Below are 16,675 nucleotides of genomic sequence, written 5' to 3' on the forward strand. Positions count from 1 at the left end.
GTACGTTGTGGCAAATAATAAAATGTCCACGCGATTATTATATAATCGTATGATAAAAACAGATATTCCGCAATTATTACTGTTATGTTTCTTAGACGGTAGATGATCAAAGCGCTTTTGCAAAACGATCGTAACTTATTCCCCGTGCCGTATCAACGTCGAGATCGTGTGCCAGATAATTTTATTAAAATTGCGTCGTGGACGCGGGTGGATTTATCTAAACCGCGAACGTGGCGAATCGCGTGCCTATTCTGTTGCGTCAGGGAAAATTATGCGGCGCAGAGATAGACACGCTTCGTTACAACTGCCCGTCAAAATAATCAACGTGACGTTTTTCTACACTCTTATTGCGAAGCGTCGGTCGCTGTACGCGTGAATATTTTTATGTACAATAGTCAACAAAATAGAGATTAATGATTATTATAGAAGATGAAATAATTGTCAAAGTAAATGACAAAATAGATTAAATGAGAAACAATGTTCTTCTCGAGTTACGTCTTTTCCGAGAAGCATTTAATATTATTTTTAAAAGCCGCTATTTTACAAATGAAAAAATAGAACTAAAATTAAACTTTTCGATTAAAAGTATATGTATAATTATATACATTTATATATATATATATATATATATATATATATAATGTAAAAATGTTTTAATATAAAAATTGTTAATATATTTCGAAATACATATACTTATATCGTACTTAAATTAGTCTTATATTACAAGATAGATTAAAAAATATTTCCATATATGCGTGTTAACCGATTTCTCTTAACTCTATGAATTGGTTTTGGATCTGTAACATCGTAATTCTACACAAATTACAGAAATTCATTGAAAAAAATTCTTTTTGCTTAAGAACATAATCACAAAGTCTGCAGAGAATTCACATGTCCTGTTTTTTTTTCTTTGCAAAACTTTTCAAAAACGCAAAGTTTCGGGTTCCTGGCTTAACTGTGACATACGATTAAAAAATAAGGAGGAATTAACGATTTTATCTTGCGGGCAATTAAATCTCCTCGACAAATCCCGATCGTAAAAATTAACTGACCCAGCACCAGAAACCGGTGGAATTAAGGCGATTCGTCGCCGGTGAAAGCCGGTTTGGATCGGTTAGATCCGTGATATACGTTCGGTGTCAACGACTGAAGGCATTCCGCTCGGGGGCCTATATATCGGTATAATCGCATAAATCACGCGAGTGGACCGCGTTGTGAGGATCGTTTGCTATGTTAGAAAGAAAAGCACTAATGTTATATATACATATATGCAGAGACTTCTGTGCATTAGCGATAACGAACGAATATCGCAAATCTAATATATGTATCCTTCCTACCGGAGGCGCGCACACAAACAGTGAGCTTTACGCCAACGCAATGAAACGCTATTCTGTTGGGTCTAAAAGTCCCTCGTCGGATCAGCCGGAGAAAGATGCATAATCTCACAGAGAGATAAGATGGGCGACTGCGGTAATTATATTCAATTTCAAGACGATTGTCGCGCACTCGTAGGACGACGATATGACGAAACGTCTAATTACCTTGACATGTTTCCCCGTGAAAATAGAAGACACGGACGGTGTCTGGATTTTTTCCGCGTGCGCAGCGCAAACTATGCAGTTGCTACTATCCATCAATGACGAAAACCGCAGATTGCCACAGACGCGAGTTCACGGGACAAGACATTTAGACATTTAGTAACCGAGCCGACTCAGAGTGTGTCCCGTTTTCTCCGACGTCTTCTGTCATTTTTACTGAATTTACGTCATCCATGAAACGTTGTAAATTGCTAGACTAGATACTCTCACTGATCTTCTCACTTATCAATTATATATTATCGTATAAGTCCGTAATGTTAAATATTACGTCCGTGAGAAATATTATACGGACAAATTAAAGAGGTGCAACACTAGCCGAGAAAAGCGACCGTTTTATTCGAGTTTCCGTAAGATGGCTTTTTAATTATTTTTGCCTTGTCATTAAGCGTATCGTTCGCAAATCAAGATTTACCGTAATTACCTAGCGGGATATCTCCGACAATACGAAGCCGCGTATTGTGTAAGCGCACAATGGTCGAGAACGCGTGTAAGTAAATTTGTAAATATTCACCGCAAGGACAGGTAATATCGCCTTCAATCATCACCTCGAATCGATCATAAAAAAAAATTGTCCGTAAAAAGATTCGTGTATAAAGCTCTAAGATACAACTTGCAAAATAAGTCACGATAAATCGTTTCACATTAAATTTAGTTGTTTGAAGCACGTAAAATAATATTCGTTATAGCGAAAAGTTAAATTTTCAAAAATGTAATAGGGAAAAAACACTTAAAAATCCTACGAAATATATACAGTCAAAGATGAAATAAACTTAGACGAATAAATGTTAGCAATAAATGTAAAATGCGAATATATACGTTTCAAGACCCAGAAATGTTGTAATATGACCGTTTGAGACGAACGAGAAAAAAGAATTACCGATACGAAGAGTTACTGATCCTAAGAGATTGCAAAACGACGTGGTTCCCCTCATTAATGTCGCTTTGCAGGTGCCTATACTAATCGCTTATGCTAAACGGTCCGCTAGCGGTTCTTCAGATCCGGAGATGTCATCGCGCGATCGCCTAGCGAAACGGCGTGCTTCTTCTCTGAGGCAATTGGGAACACAAACGGATGGAATTTTTTTCTCGCGCGGTGAAATCGAACGCAGGCGGGAGGGCAACGTCGCGAGGAACGGGATGGAAAAAAATTCCATTCGCTTTGCACTTTCGAATCGCGCGAGCAGACGCGCCGATTGGGTTAGTTAGAGCCAAGCGCGAGAGTTACATACATATGTGGGCGTCCTTGCGAATAACCTCAGAGTCGCCGTTTTGCGCCAGCTTTTACCATCGTCGGCAGCTTTATTAAAGCTTAAAGATTTAAATTTGGTCGATTCGCAAATTGACCTATGCACGCGTTGCTCTCCGTCTCTTTCTTTCAATATTTTTGTTGGATTGAGGACTTCAAGTTGTATAACAGTACAACTATTCGAGAGGCTGAATTTACATACGAGTTAAAGAAAGCTTGAATATACTCATAAATAATCTTTAAAAACATGTTTACAAATTCCCCTCTTTCTATATTTTTTATTATGAATGATTTTAATTTATTCTATCGTAATAAGAGACAAAAATGTTCCATTAAAGATTAGCTTTAGAAATACAATAAGCTAAACCTGATCATTTAATCTATCATTTAATCTATCATGTCTATAACGAAAATAATGAAAATTGCATAAAAAAGAAATTTCCTTTTTGTATTTTCTTTAACGACATTCACTTGGTTTATTCAACCGACAGTCGGATGTATAATAGTACCGTTTTCCTCTCTAGAGACCTCTGTATAGAATGTAACTAATCTCTTACTGTCGTCAGTGTTCCATTTTCTCGTTTACGTAACTCCCATCGTACGAAGCGAAGCGATTATTTCGTGAGGCCGTGTAGCAAAAGTAAATACGAATGCATCTGTGTATCTCCGCGACATTATGACACGTACACTTCTTTCGCAAAACATACATGCGAGATGCGTGTATGTTGCACGAGTCCTTTCAAGGATGTATGTACATAAGTGTTAGATAAAGCGTATACTCGCGATGGAAAAAATGACCGGTTTCTGCATCTGCATATTTTTACAATCACCGAAGATCGAATGGGGAGAGGAAAAGAATCGCACACTCTCATTACGCGGAAAATAAAGGATGATCGACACTACAACGATCGATAATATGCTTTCCAATTATCATTGACATTTGCGGAATTGAATGTCATATCGATCCTGTGTACCTGGCGTGAAGCAGCACCGTGAATTATCACGTCCGCGTCAACTTTACAATTCCGGTAATTTACACGTATGCTTCTTAAGCCATGATAATTGAAGCGAATTGCTCATTTGATGATCGTATGCGATTAACAGTCGTTCGTAGTAATCCTCATTACTGTCTCATTACTATCTAATCCAAACTAATCACTGAAATGATCAATCGCAGACGAAAATAACTCTCTAAAAAAAACTTCGATGTAAAATAAGACTTTAGAAAAAGTTTTCACACCGTAATAACAAAATGTATATAAAGATAAATAAATAAATAAATATTTTCCAGATACAAATATTTTCAACTCTTGAATCAACTTGCGTATGTTAATTATTCAATTTGCGAAAAGAAATCTCTTCTTCGATACAGTTAACCCTTACGTTCGCCTTCGCAATCTTGTTAACGGTGTTCAGATGGCACGTACGAGGGTGCTTGTAGATTCGCATGTCGTCGATGTAATCAACGTGAATGCGTGACCGGCCGTGCCATGCCGTGACACGTGTCACGACGTGCATCACAATTAAACGGCGCTTACAACAAGTAATCGACCACTCCTTCATACCCCCACGTCTATTTCAAACGACTACTCTCGAACATCCGTCGTTGGTTTTTCCATCATTCGCGTATTCTGTACGAAAATCACGAAATACAGGGAGAAGAATATTAAGTACCCGAGAGAGTGTAATGCGAGGTACTATAGACTGCAAATACGGGGAAATGACGGTAAAACGTTACGCGCAATGAATCAGCGATGGAAAAATCTTAAAGATAAGATAAATGAAAGTAGATAAATAAAAAATTCCGCTACCATAAATGAGACGCTGTTTTAAGACTGCCGTCAACTATTTGGAAGTGTGAAGATTACTCATTAAGCTGGCCTCGATTATGCAATGGTAGAACGCAGCGCACGATCGCGTTCGTCCGGTTTCGTCAAACTGTCATCGACATACGTCACCGAAAATGCGATGTCAATGATGTATTGATAATTGATAATGCTCGTCTGAGTGGCGAAATCGTGGAGGAAGCTAGGATGTTATCACATGCACATATCTTATTATTTTCGTGCATGATATTATCATTAATATATGCTATATTACCTTATCATTTCTATATATTTTTTTTATAATCCCTTTACAGTAAAATAAAAAAATTAATTAAACTGTTCTATCACTCTTGAATAAACAAACAAAAAAATGTTTTGCCGTCGTCTCAGTGCTGAACTCTACCGTACAACCAGTGCCGAGGCTGCGTAATGTACACACCGCTGACTCAGCGCGGTTATCAGTGGATTATTAACGGCTACGTGCGGCATTCGAGAATCGTGAACTTGGTATTAAGCGCGGCAGTCGATTATCCATGAGCATACAAGGCACTCGAAGTCATAATGATATCGGCATAAACATTTCTCTCGATCGTCGGTGTAGTCTACACTACTATTCGGTATGTAAGAAAACATAATAAAAAAAACCAATATGTATCATTAATTTTTTGCGTAGATTCAGATGCGTATCAACAGATATTAAAAAATAATTACATGAAAGTTAATTTTCGGAATTAACTTTCAAGATTAATTAAATTGATATGTGACTATATAATAGAAGAAATTGATCAATTTTCTAATCTAAAATATAGTTATTTATATATTTTCTGAGATTATAATTTTATCGGTCAATAATGTACAATAAAAAATAAAAATGCAAAACGATGAGCATATGAAGCATTTTAAATTTACCGATCTATGGAATAAGCGGTTAATAAAAAATATTATAAAATATAAAAATTAGAATAATATATAGTATATAAATTGCTAAGATCGTATGATTAAATATATACATATCTTTCCAAAAAAGATGTATTAAGTTGATATTCGAATCTATCAAAGTTTATTATTGTCGCTTTTCCGCGATGCTGATTGGTTCTTTGATTCTTTCTCGCTGCACTTACTTCGTGAGCAATCGTTATTGCATATTTTGGCAGAAGGCCAGAGGTTGATAGTATAATAGCAAATATAGTAAAAATAAAAAATGTTAAATAGCACGTGATACTAGTAAATTTAAAAAGTGGAATTAAAATTATAAAATTAAAATAGTGATCAACGTTCTTGATGGTTATCTCAAATTGCAGTCGATGAATGAAGTATAATCTGTAATATCGATACTCAATATTTTAATTCTACTGATACTCGATAAAACTGATTGCCCTCGAGCTATCAAGTCAAGAAGATCACGTTTCTTGGTTTCATGGAATCTGCCGATCAAACTCTCCAAACGAAGGCAATGACCGCGCGTTAGTTGCTCTATCATCTAGAACGCAGAAGAACTTTCGACTTTATGCTCCATAAATTTTGCATTACATTGAGAAATTACTGATTCGACGATTTAATTTAATTCAGATTCTGCATGTGTATGCTAATAACTTATAATATTATAACGTTATCTATACTTATAAACCGTTGTTCGATTCGAGACAGTAATTCTAGCGCAATCGAAGTCCTTCATAAATATCTATTTGATTAATTATTTATTTGATACGTCACATATCCGCGAAATATTAACGGAATACTTGATATATCTCAAGAAATTACAGTGAAAACCGCCTATACACATGGATTTGGAGCGAACCAGACTGTAGCCTGTGGTTAAGATAAGGTCAAGGTACCGGCAAAGCGGCTTGACCGGCATTCAAATCTCTTTCCGTTTCCTCCGCCTTTCTCCCTTCCCCTTACTAACGGACACTAAGGCTCACTCATATCGTATCTGTACTACTGCCACAGTGCATTTGGATCCGGCGTAAAGAGATGCAACCCTTGTAATAGTTGTTATAAGACCACTAGTTATTTTGTGGTCTTATAACAACTATTACATTTCCGATATATCTTCTACATTGTTGTATTATAAAAAACATTTCTGCACTTTTTTGAAAATCGTTAAAATACTAACAATTTCATTGGTCTCATCTGTCCCGGCTATGCTAAAAGATTAGAAATATTTTTCAGACAGGAGCACAAAGAGTAAAATATTTCTTGCTACAATTAAAGTTAATTGTACATATAAATCAATAATAGAATAATATATGATAATAGTATAATTTGCTTAACACTGCGCACGATTAAGGATTTAGCTAACAATTATATGCAACGTAAATATATATATATTATAAATAAATGTGCGATTTCCGACAAACCAGAAGAAACTACTCAAATTTCTATACACAGCAAGAGTAAAATTTGCTAATGGTACACTTTCGCGTCATTTCGTTGGAAGTCTACGAACATCTTGGGCAAATCTGGAAAGGTCGTAGCGGCGAATCGAGGTCACAACACTCTCGCGAGCGAGCGCACGAGGGAATCTACCTTTTAGAACGCGGGGCTATTTATACAGGATGTATATGCGATCTGTCCCGAGGCATTATTAAATTGCCGAGCCAACGTTTTCCCCGTTCGATCTTCCCTGCGGTGTCTTCGACGATTGCTCAATCCGATATAATCGCGCCGCGTGTTTCCGGGTGAAGCGAAAGGGAAGAACGCGACGTCGATCCGGAGGATCTTTAAAATTTTCGGCCTTGAATGGTGTCATTATTACAAACAAATCGTTTGGACAGCACGTACCGGTCCTCCGCGTTCGTCATATGTCTCTTTTTTTGCAACAGTCTTCCGAATTGTGCGCGCGCGTCATAATCCAGTTTTACGATATGTTTCACGTGCGTACAAATCACCGACGAAAACAATAAAACGTTGTCGCAAACCGTGCCTTTCATAATTTTAACTTGCACATTAACGACAAAAATCTATGTCATGGTACCTAATGGATTTAGTTGTCTCACATTCTGTTATACATATTATATTATTTATAACGTTTTATATTGTAATATTTACATATAAATGAATATTACTTATGTAAATGTGAAAACTTAAATTTAAATGAGTTCAAATATATTTATATTTTTTAGGTACTTGATTACGGTGACATCAGAAAAGATATGTCGATAATTATATTTGCGAGAATAATTTGTAATATCGTAATTTTTCACAATAATACTTTTTGTATCCTAACATTTATTAGATTTCCACGAGAGATTGAGAAAATTAACAGGATATGCATCATCTTTCGCGATTCACACACGGTAATTTAAACGATATAGCATTACATAATATCCAACTCGATGAAACAGTTTACTGATAATGATTCCTGATGACAATAAATGCGCTGTTATGTTCGTGAAATGATTAGAAGTATCCGGTAGAAGTTTTCTATCGACTCTGTAATTTTTCTATCATGTATTTACAGGAACATATTACGTATTTACATCCAATCGAGATGTAAATTAAAATAATAAGTGATACTCTTTAGCAACCTATTTCGTTCTTAATCAATCTAAAATGCTAACATCATCTGTATTACATGTAAAACTATGTTAATTATTAATGCCAGTTATTTTCGAATTAATGTCTTATAATTAAATAAAAAAGTTGCAGACATATAACACAATTTATATTGAGTATAAATAAATGTAGCTATAAAACTTGTTGATTTTGACACAATTTGATTCAATCAATTATCAATTTAATTATTTATCAGCAGTAAATATTATTACTAAAAATTTTATTAAATAAAGGTTTATTAAATTCATAGTATTACGTATATTCTTTTCTTATTTTCTTTCTATTTAAATTTTTCACGATTATCTCTATTTGACAATCCATGATTTCTCAATGCGAAAATTATTATTTATTATGTATAACATTAAAACAAATTTTTTCCGATGAAATATAATTCAAAGTTAAATATCAATTGATTAAAAAATTTATTAGTTGCCACATGATGTGATCTTTGGCGATCGTCATGAGAAACGAGATTGTATATACAAGATCCGAAACGGGAAATACTTTCTTAGGTAGATCAAATCCATCAATCAAATGACTCATATCATTAGACAACTCGCAAGAAAGATAACGGTAATCGAAACCTGCGGCTGCTGTCTCTTATATATTGTCAATCAACAAAGAATAATTCACCGAGGTTAAAGAACTTTGCCGATCATTCTAATTATTCTTCAATATGCAGAAAAAGATAGATGTTTCTTTTAATGTGCGCGATGAAAGATGACTCATTACGATCGTAATCATGTTCAACGATGTCACTTAATCAATGCGTAAACGAAACTCGATTCTTTTATTGCGTAATATTGAATTACATTATCATAACATTGCGATAATCATGAAATCGGCGACGTTATTTCTTATTGATTTTTCAAATTCTTCGATTGAAAAAGAGAGACTACGAAAGAAAATCCCTTGCAGCTTCAGTTGACCTTTGATATAAATTTCTACGAGATGCGAGTATCTTTCTCCTGTCACATCACCAGGGTCAGAAATAACATCGATTCATTGTATACACAAAGGCGAAAGGTCCTTGCGAAAAGAAAAGATGCCACCGAGTTACGCGCCGCTCGCTCGGCATGCATGCGTGAGAAGCGCGTGCCGTTCGCGCATGCAAATGCACACGGCCGCATCGCGGATATTCCGAGGTTAATATCTGTCAATATTAATTACGGCACGCATTTTTTGCCCAACCTTGTCTATAAATCAACGGAACCTTTCATACCTCTTTATATTTCTCGTTTTGATAAACGGCGCTTATTTCGTGATACTTTAAGAAGCACATTTAACAAGAAGTATATTTGACAAGAAAATACTGTTATAATGATTAAAGCATGCTTAAATAATTTAAATTTCATATAGGTACGTAGAACGTCTTAGATTGCATAATTGTAGATTTGGAGAATAAAAATACTGAAAAACTTTAAATTTTCTTTTTCATGATTAATTTTCGAAAAAATTACTAAAACTAATCATAATGTGCGCACATATTTATTTAATTATTTTACGAAATTATCTTCTAGTAAAATTGTATGTTATTATTGCTTTTGATATTGTCCATCGGATTTAGCAGATGCACGAACAACGGACTTAAAATTTAATAATAGCACAGCAATATAAAATTCCGTACGTTCGCCGATATATTACGTATTACTAAATATTCGTTTGTATATCACGTCCGGTCGCGGAAGGATTACGCATTATTTATACACACACAAGACAACTGCGTGCATGCGTTGATGTACATGTGCACCGTTGGTCGGCGTCAGCGCATTGTTCTACCTGTTAAATTGGGCTAATGTTGATTACAAATGACGCTTCATCGGATTTGGCTTTCTCGGCGGCGTTCGCTCGACATACCTCGGCGATTTCGATACACAAAGGAAACTGTGAAAGGCAAAACGCTGTTCGATCAGGCATTAGTCTAATATCTATACTTAGAGCCTGGTAAAAATGCTTTACGTCGCTTTTACAGTACTGTTGTATTATCACGCAAAGTGATGATACGACTAAACGCGACGAATCGTGGAATAATACGCGATAAACAATTGGCTCTGAACGATTTTCAATCATGCGAATCGTATCTAATTATATTCGCATCGGGCTTAATGCCCGACAGCCCCGACGCACATTTCCGCGCACAATGTGAAACACGTGCAGAACACGCGACAGATCCCACTCGTTTTTCCTATAAAATTAATTTTTATACCCGCGTTTTCATCCTAACGTAATTTAATTCCGCTATATCTACGCGTGCGATCGTGAATTAAATATTAGCAATCGTATTTATATGCATCTCGTTTCTACGCACATATACTTAATGAGATCAGATCGGATACGTTCTTCCAACGTTTCTTTGAAATGGGCGAAACTATAATCCCTCGAGAATAGAGAGTAGAGAATATTTAAGCCGCTCTAAAATAATCTCTAACAAAAATTTAACGAGAGCGAAACTTACAAGTGAATAAAGGTAGTACCTTTTCATACTGACGCTGAACGCTCATTTTCAGCAAAACAGATTTAAATCGAACTTGATGAATACCAAGCATCAATTTTGATCATGTGATCCGTTTAGACGCTATAAAAATGAGCGTTGAGCGTCAGCATGAAATAGTACCTTAAATCACTCGGAACTTCTGTCACGCGAAACAATTAAGAATTATAGATTAATTGGTAGTACGAGATTTTATATGGACTCGCGCTATCGACATAATCCTATCGATGTATCGCTATCGACGTCAATATATGCTAATACATTTCGCCCACTTCTAAACTTTATTGCACCTGCATCTATTCGTTGTATACTGATTGAGACGCGCGAGACAAATGCCGCACGTGGCCAGATACGCTGTGTTCGCTATGGTTTAGAAAGTCCGCGAAACGATCAGCTCGTGAATGTTATAACCGTTTCACAATGAATCACCGTGTAAGATGCGCCCGCGTCGACACGTGTAGTCTTCACAGTGGAGGAACACACCCGAGAATCCTCGGTGCAAAAATCTTTGGTTCATTATGCACCGACCGGTGGCGAATCTTACACTCGATCGGTGCCCGGAGGAAGATAACTGTCGTTATTAGCACTTCTGCGAGAAATGTGTAAAACTAACTGTAAACGTAATAACCGTTATGTGAGATTTGTGTGCCGGCTACTATTTGCTAATGTGTGTGTACTTAAAATATCAAGTCTCGATTATCGAGACATATTGACAAATGAGACTACCTATAGCATTATTTCCTTTCTACAAATCATGTAATAATGACACATATGTGAAAAACTTTTCCGTAAATTTATGTCAAAATTAATTTTAAATTTTTCTTCTTCTAGCTGGCTGTACATATAATTTAAATTAGTACATATTAAAATTGAATCCGAAAATTATTTTATATTCTACATAATGCTCTCTTTAATTTAATTAAAAAATAATTTTATATGAGTAGTCCAACGTACTTGCATGGTTTATAGAAAGATTAACAATATAAAAAAAATGCGCCTACATTCTACCATATTTGTGCAAAAATGTAATCAAAAGATATCTCTGTCAACGGAGTCATCAAACATGATGAATCAACGTAATAACCAAATAAATCACAGTATTCTCAAGCCTACCACAATAAAATTGTACAATAAAATATAATTACTTAATAAAAATGATTCACTGCTGACATATATTACTGCAGGATTAAACCGCGCACAAAATTTACAACGGTGTTAAACATTTTTTAATATCTGCAAGATCTTGTGTTATACAATTTATTAAAGTCCCCTACAGTAATACAAATTGGCATCGGCTAAAATTTGCATATTTTTGGGTTTCGAGGGAAAAGAATGAATTTTGACATTCGATTGCTTCAATAATACGTACACGAGCATACTTATTGTTTTGTATTTTTGGCGAACTTGCATGGCATGTCAAGTAAACCGGAAAACGTAATGTTATCTCTGCTCCTTAACTACGATGTCTTTAAGCGCACACGGCGCAATTTTATGTCGCACTTGACGATCATAAATGTCTTAACGATTCCGCCGGCTCCCTCGCACCTTTTAAACACACTATCGTGAAAGATTTCGTTACATGTTTTTCGTAACGCCCGAACGTGTATGAACGAAAAAAGGAGAGATAAAGAAGAAACTGTAATAGCCGAGTTATACGTGATACGATCGAGAAGAAAATAAATCATTATTACTCAGCGTCTGTGAACGTTGCATATCGAGTACGCTGAAAATCTTTACATTTTTCGGATGATTAAGAAATGCGCGCTAGAAAAACAGGAAGACCAACATACATGCGCACGTGTGATTATGCGCGTATTATGATTTCTAACTCTTGTGGAAAGATCGCTATGTACTGACATTGTGAAAGATCGCATGTGTATTAAGTGATCATTAGATGCTCTCGTAACTCCATTCTGCCTCGTTACATTATCGCGCATCATAGAACACGTCTCCCCTGTGGTTTCTGAAATATTTCATTATTCTTATCGCGGGTTTAATTAGTCACTACCCGGTCGTCTCGTCGCTCGATATTACACACACGTATAAGCTGTGTGATATTAATAGAAGTAATTTATACAGAATGTGTTAGCGCAATTGGCAACCTTTCTGTTGATGTTAATACGCAGGTGAATGCTATATATCTTTCTTTTTTCCTTGCGAGATCAATATAAAGTAGCTATTTAATGGAAATTTTCCGTGTAAAAAAATAATGCAATATTGCATCTTATTGCTAATTACGAAGTCATGTGTCTAATATTTTCTCTTGAGTGAATTGTGAGGCAAAAAATTATAATAATGAAGTAGACAATCCTTTCACTTTTGCAATGTCGAGTTTTGAATTTTTGCATACTGGATTTCCTGAATTGTCATATTTCAAAGAGCGTCATAATACCACGAGCAAATGAAAAATTCGATGCGCTCACTACCGTAACATCTTTTAAAATCCTTGCTGATATTCCTGTGCAATATGTCACATGTTACCGTAATCATATATTTCTTTAGAAAGATTTACGGGAGCTGAGCTTTTCTTCTGCCGCATCCGGATAAAATATTGATGAAATCGTCGGTGAATCAAAGTTCAAATCTTACGGTATGCAAAGTGAAATTAGTTACGTAACAACACACTTTCCGTAATTCATCTTCAGTATAGAAGTTTCTAGTGTAATTGTAGAACGGAAGACGCAATTGATATAATCGATTTTAGATCGCACATTGCAGCAACGAAATATGCAATCAGACGCATCAACGGATGTTTTGTTGGATCTCTTATAATAACAACGTATGTATCGGTCAAATATTCGAAGAACCAGCACATATACTGAATATGTAACCAAGTGATCATCTACAAGTCACATGCAACTCTCTACAGATATATCTATACGTGATACTAAAGTGAAAGCATTTACATCCATGAATATAAAATATATTGCAACGCGAAACCATTAGTTCTTCTTCTCTATTAGATGTGTATATGTGTATTAGGTTTTGTATTAAATCCAAATTCGGTGACTGACAAGATATTTCAAAGAAAGTAAATAATTGTTTTTTATATAGATTTGCACAGATATATTTTTTTGTAGTATGTTATATTTTTCTTGAAAAATGTTTTAATATTATAAAAAATAATATTTAATGTTTAATTTATAATTATTGTAAGTAATGTAAAATTATTGTAAAATAATAATAATAATAATAAAGTAAATAATGCAACAATTCTCTTATGGAAGAAACCTGATCGTCATTTATATCATGGCATTAAAAATAACGCGATTTAAATTATGCAACTCGATATAAACGTCGCGATGCTGCACTATTGTAAAACGAAGAGGGTTTATCTATTCGTTATCGAAAGTCTACTCCGAAATAATCGCGCAGAATAAGCGCAACAGCTATATTACGTTTCCTTAGTATCGAGTGTGTGCTATATCTTGAAGCAATCGTAGCTCCACATCACTGAAACGAAGCGCGTCCAAGTATCACGACTGTTTGCAGCGATCGGACGTGCATATAAACCGTTCAAGATATAAAACTACGTACGAATTTCTTAGATCGATCAGATCTTTCTCACTCTATAATACATGATATTTCTCAGAAGATATTACTTTCACGCTTGTAAAAAATGAAACTTGAAGTAAATAATTGTACGAGATAATGTTATTTTAAATCTATCTTTTACTAATGTCAATAATGAGCATTATTGTTACTTATGAATAAAATAAAGCGTTATTATATCCGGAAGATTAACATTATTTATATCTAATAAAGCGATTTTATTTCTTTTTACTTCTCTCTGCTTTATATTGTACGACACAAGTGTCTTATCTGCTGCTTTTATATTTCATCGACAAACCGAAAAAGCTGTACATCTCATCAAGTAACACGATGGATAGCGCATATAAAAAAGTATTTTTGTACTTATGCCTTGAGAATATTGAAATTCACAATTATCTCGCGCAATTCAAACAAAATGAAATAACATTATCGTCGCATTATGTGAAGTTCGAATACAGCGCAAAACGTTTCAATAACCTGATTTTGCACATTTGTGCCGGACATCTAATAATGGATACGCGTTCCGTATTCTCGTTCCCTATCGCGGTGATTTAACCCCCACTTTGGCATCTTTACTTTCTAAACGCGAGATAGAATTATCTTTCGTTCGATTAAAACTCATTGGTAGCGATCGCGCGCGTGGCACGCAATGGTGTCCAGAGTTCACCACAATTGACGAAAAACCACCCCCTTCGTCAGCAACCCCCTCCGTCACAATACTCACGTCTTAGCAGATCGATCGTTCGAATCAGCGACGATCTCGTGTTCCCCTTCGTCTCGGTGGACAGAGAGACAGGTGGTTGGTTCTCGCGAGGGGTTGTTCTATCGACGCAGCAGAGGGTAGGAAACCCTACGTTGACAGCCGTGGCTAGCCCCGTTCTCGTGAACGTTGAACGAATGAATTGTCTCGCGAATCGATCCGATTCGGATCTTCGGTCGAATCGAATTCTCGAGGCACTTCAACGGTGGCGTGTGTCAAAGACGAGATTGCGGGGGTCGTGCGGGGAGCGTGTTCGCGAGCGCGGGACGAAAAACTACTTCTGGAAAAACGCGTCCGAACAGTTCGGGGGTTCGGAGACAACTGAACCTGCCTGACTGTCGGCGGACTTTGGAATCGGTGAGCGGTTCGCCGCGTTCGGTTCTCGGTTCGCCGATTCTCGGCTCCGCGGGTTCGTATACGCGCGAGTCGCGGCCGTCGTTTTCTCTCTGTACACGCGGCGCACGGTGCACCTTCGTTTGCTCCTACCCTACCTCCCTTTTCTTCTCCTCCTCCTCCACCTTCTTTCCACCTCCTCAAAACCCCTCTCTTTCTCTCTCTCTTTCTCGGGGTTTTGCTGTTGTCTCTTCTCTGTGTGTCTCTTCTGTGTCACTGGCCCGTGTCATATCGCCGTCAGGTGAACAGGTAGCCCCAAGGGGCACGATTGCACGTGCGTATTAAATCTTGCTCACGCACGAGACCAAAATCGCGACGACGACGCGACGTCTCAAATCGCGCGTGCACCCGATGTATTCTCCCATTGCTTCGTCGTGTCATTTAGCCGCTTCCGAACCCTCCTTTTTTCAATTTTATTAAATTTTATCAAATAATTTACGCCTCTCGGATTGCAATGTAAAATTACCTAAGAGATTATCTAATACAATCTATTCACGCACTCATAAAATTTGCATTCATAAAAATTATTTCCAATTATGTAACTTTATAATTAGTAATTCCTCCGGCTGTTTCGCAGCCGTTGTTTTCCTCAGTTTAATTCCGATATTCGCAGCTCTGTGGTCGCATCAAACATTCAGTAATAATATATAAATAAAAAACTCAAATGTGTACGTTAATTTTCATGTGCAACTGTAATGTGTCATTTTAGTATTAAACGTACACAGTACATTAAATACATAAATAATCCACAATAGTTCAGGATAAGACGATTGATGCAACACATAAATGCTTATAGTTTTGCCTTCGGAAACGTCATTACACGAAGCATCAGGCGGAAAATAATGCATCGTAAGATATGTGATTATAAGATATATGCTTGATTACATCGGTCTACTTGAATGTGAAGTTTACTGTCGCGCGAATTTAAAGAAAAAGAAAGGGAAAAGGTCCTATTAATTCTGATAATTAAACAACATGGGTTACACTTTCACGAACAGAAAAACGAAAGTTCTGCACCGGTGAAATAACTGTGTTTCACGTCATTCACGTGTCACTGGGTCACTGTGCTTTCCAGCGATGGAAAATTTTTTCCTTAGATCGTTAGATCACTTTCGACAAAGCGACCAGTCTACATGGCAAAAAGACATCGCTCAGATGTTAAAGATAAATAATTAAAATATATTCACGTTATTAAAGTGCTCAGCCCAATTTTAGCAAATCACATATTTATATTATCACATGTTGCGTGAC

The 16,675-nt window shown here is 36.3% G+C and overlaps 1 protein-coding gene across 1 annotated transcript in view; it reads right to left on the bottom strand.

Moving 5' to 3' along the window:
• LOC105455956 (UNC93-like protein) overlaps positions 1-15,475 on the bottom strand; it is a 53,238-nt gene extending 37,763 nt beyond the window's left edge. The window contains exon 1 of the mRNA XM_011699677.1: positions 14,996-15,475. The gene's annotated coding sequence lies outside the window, so the exon portion shown is untranslated. The remainder of the gene's footprint in view (positions 1-14,995) is intronic.
• Between the last annotated feature and the right edge of the window lie 1,200 nt (positions 15,476-16,675).

This window comes from Wasmannia auropunctata, unplaced genomic scaffold, assembly GCF_000956235.1.
Source record: "Wasmannia auropunctata unplaced genomic scaffold, wasmannia.A_1.0 LD335828.1, whole genome shotgun sequence".
Lineage (NCBI taxonomy): Eukaryota > Metazoa > Arthropoda > Insecta > Hymenoptera > Formicidae > Wasmannia > Wasmannia auropunctata.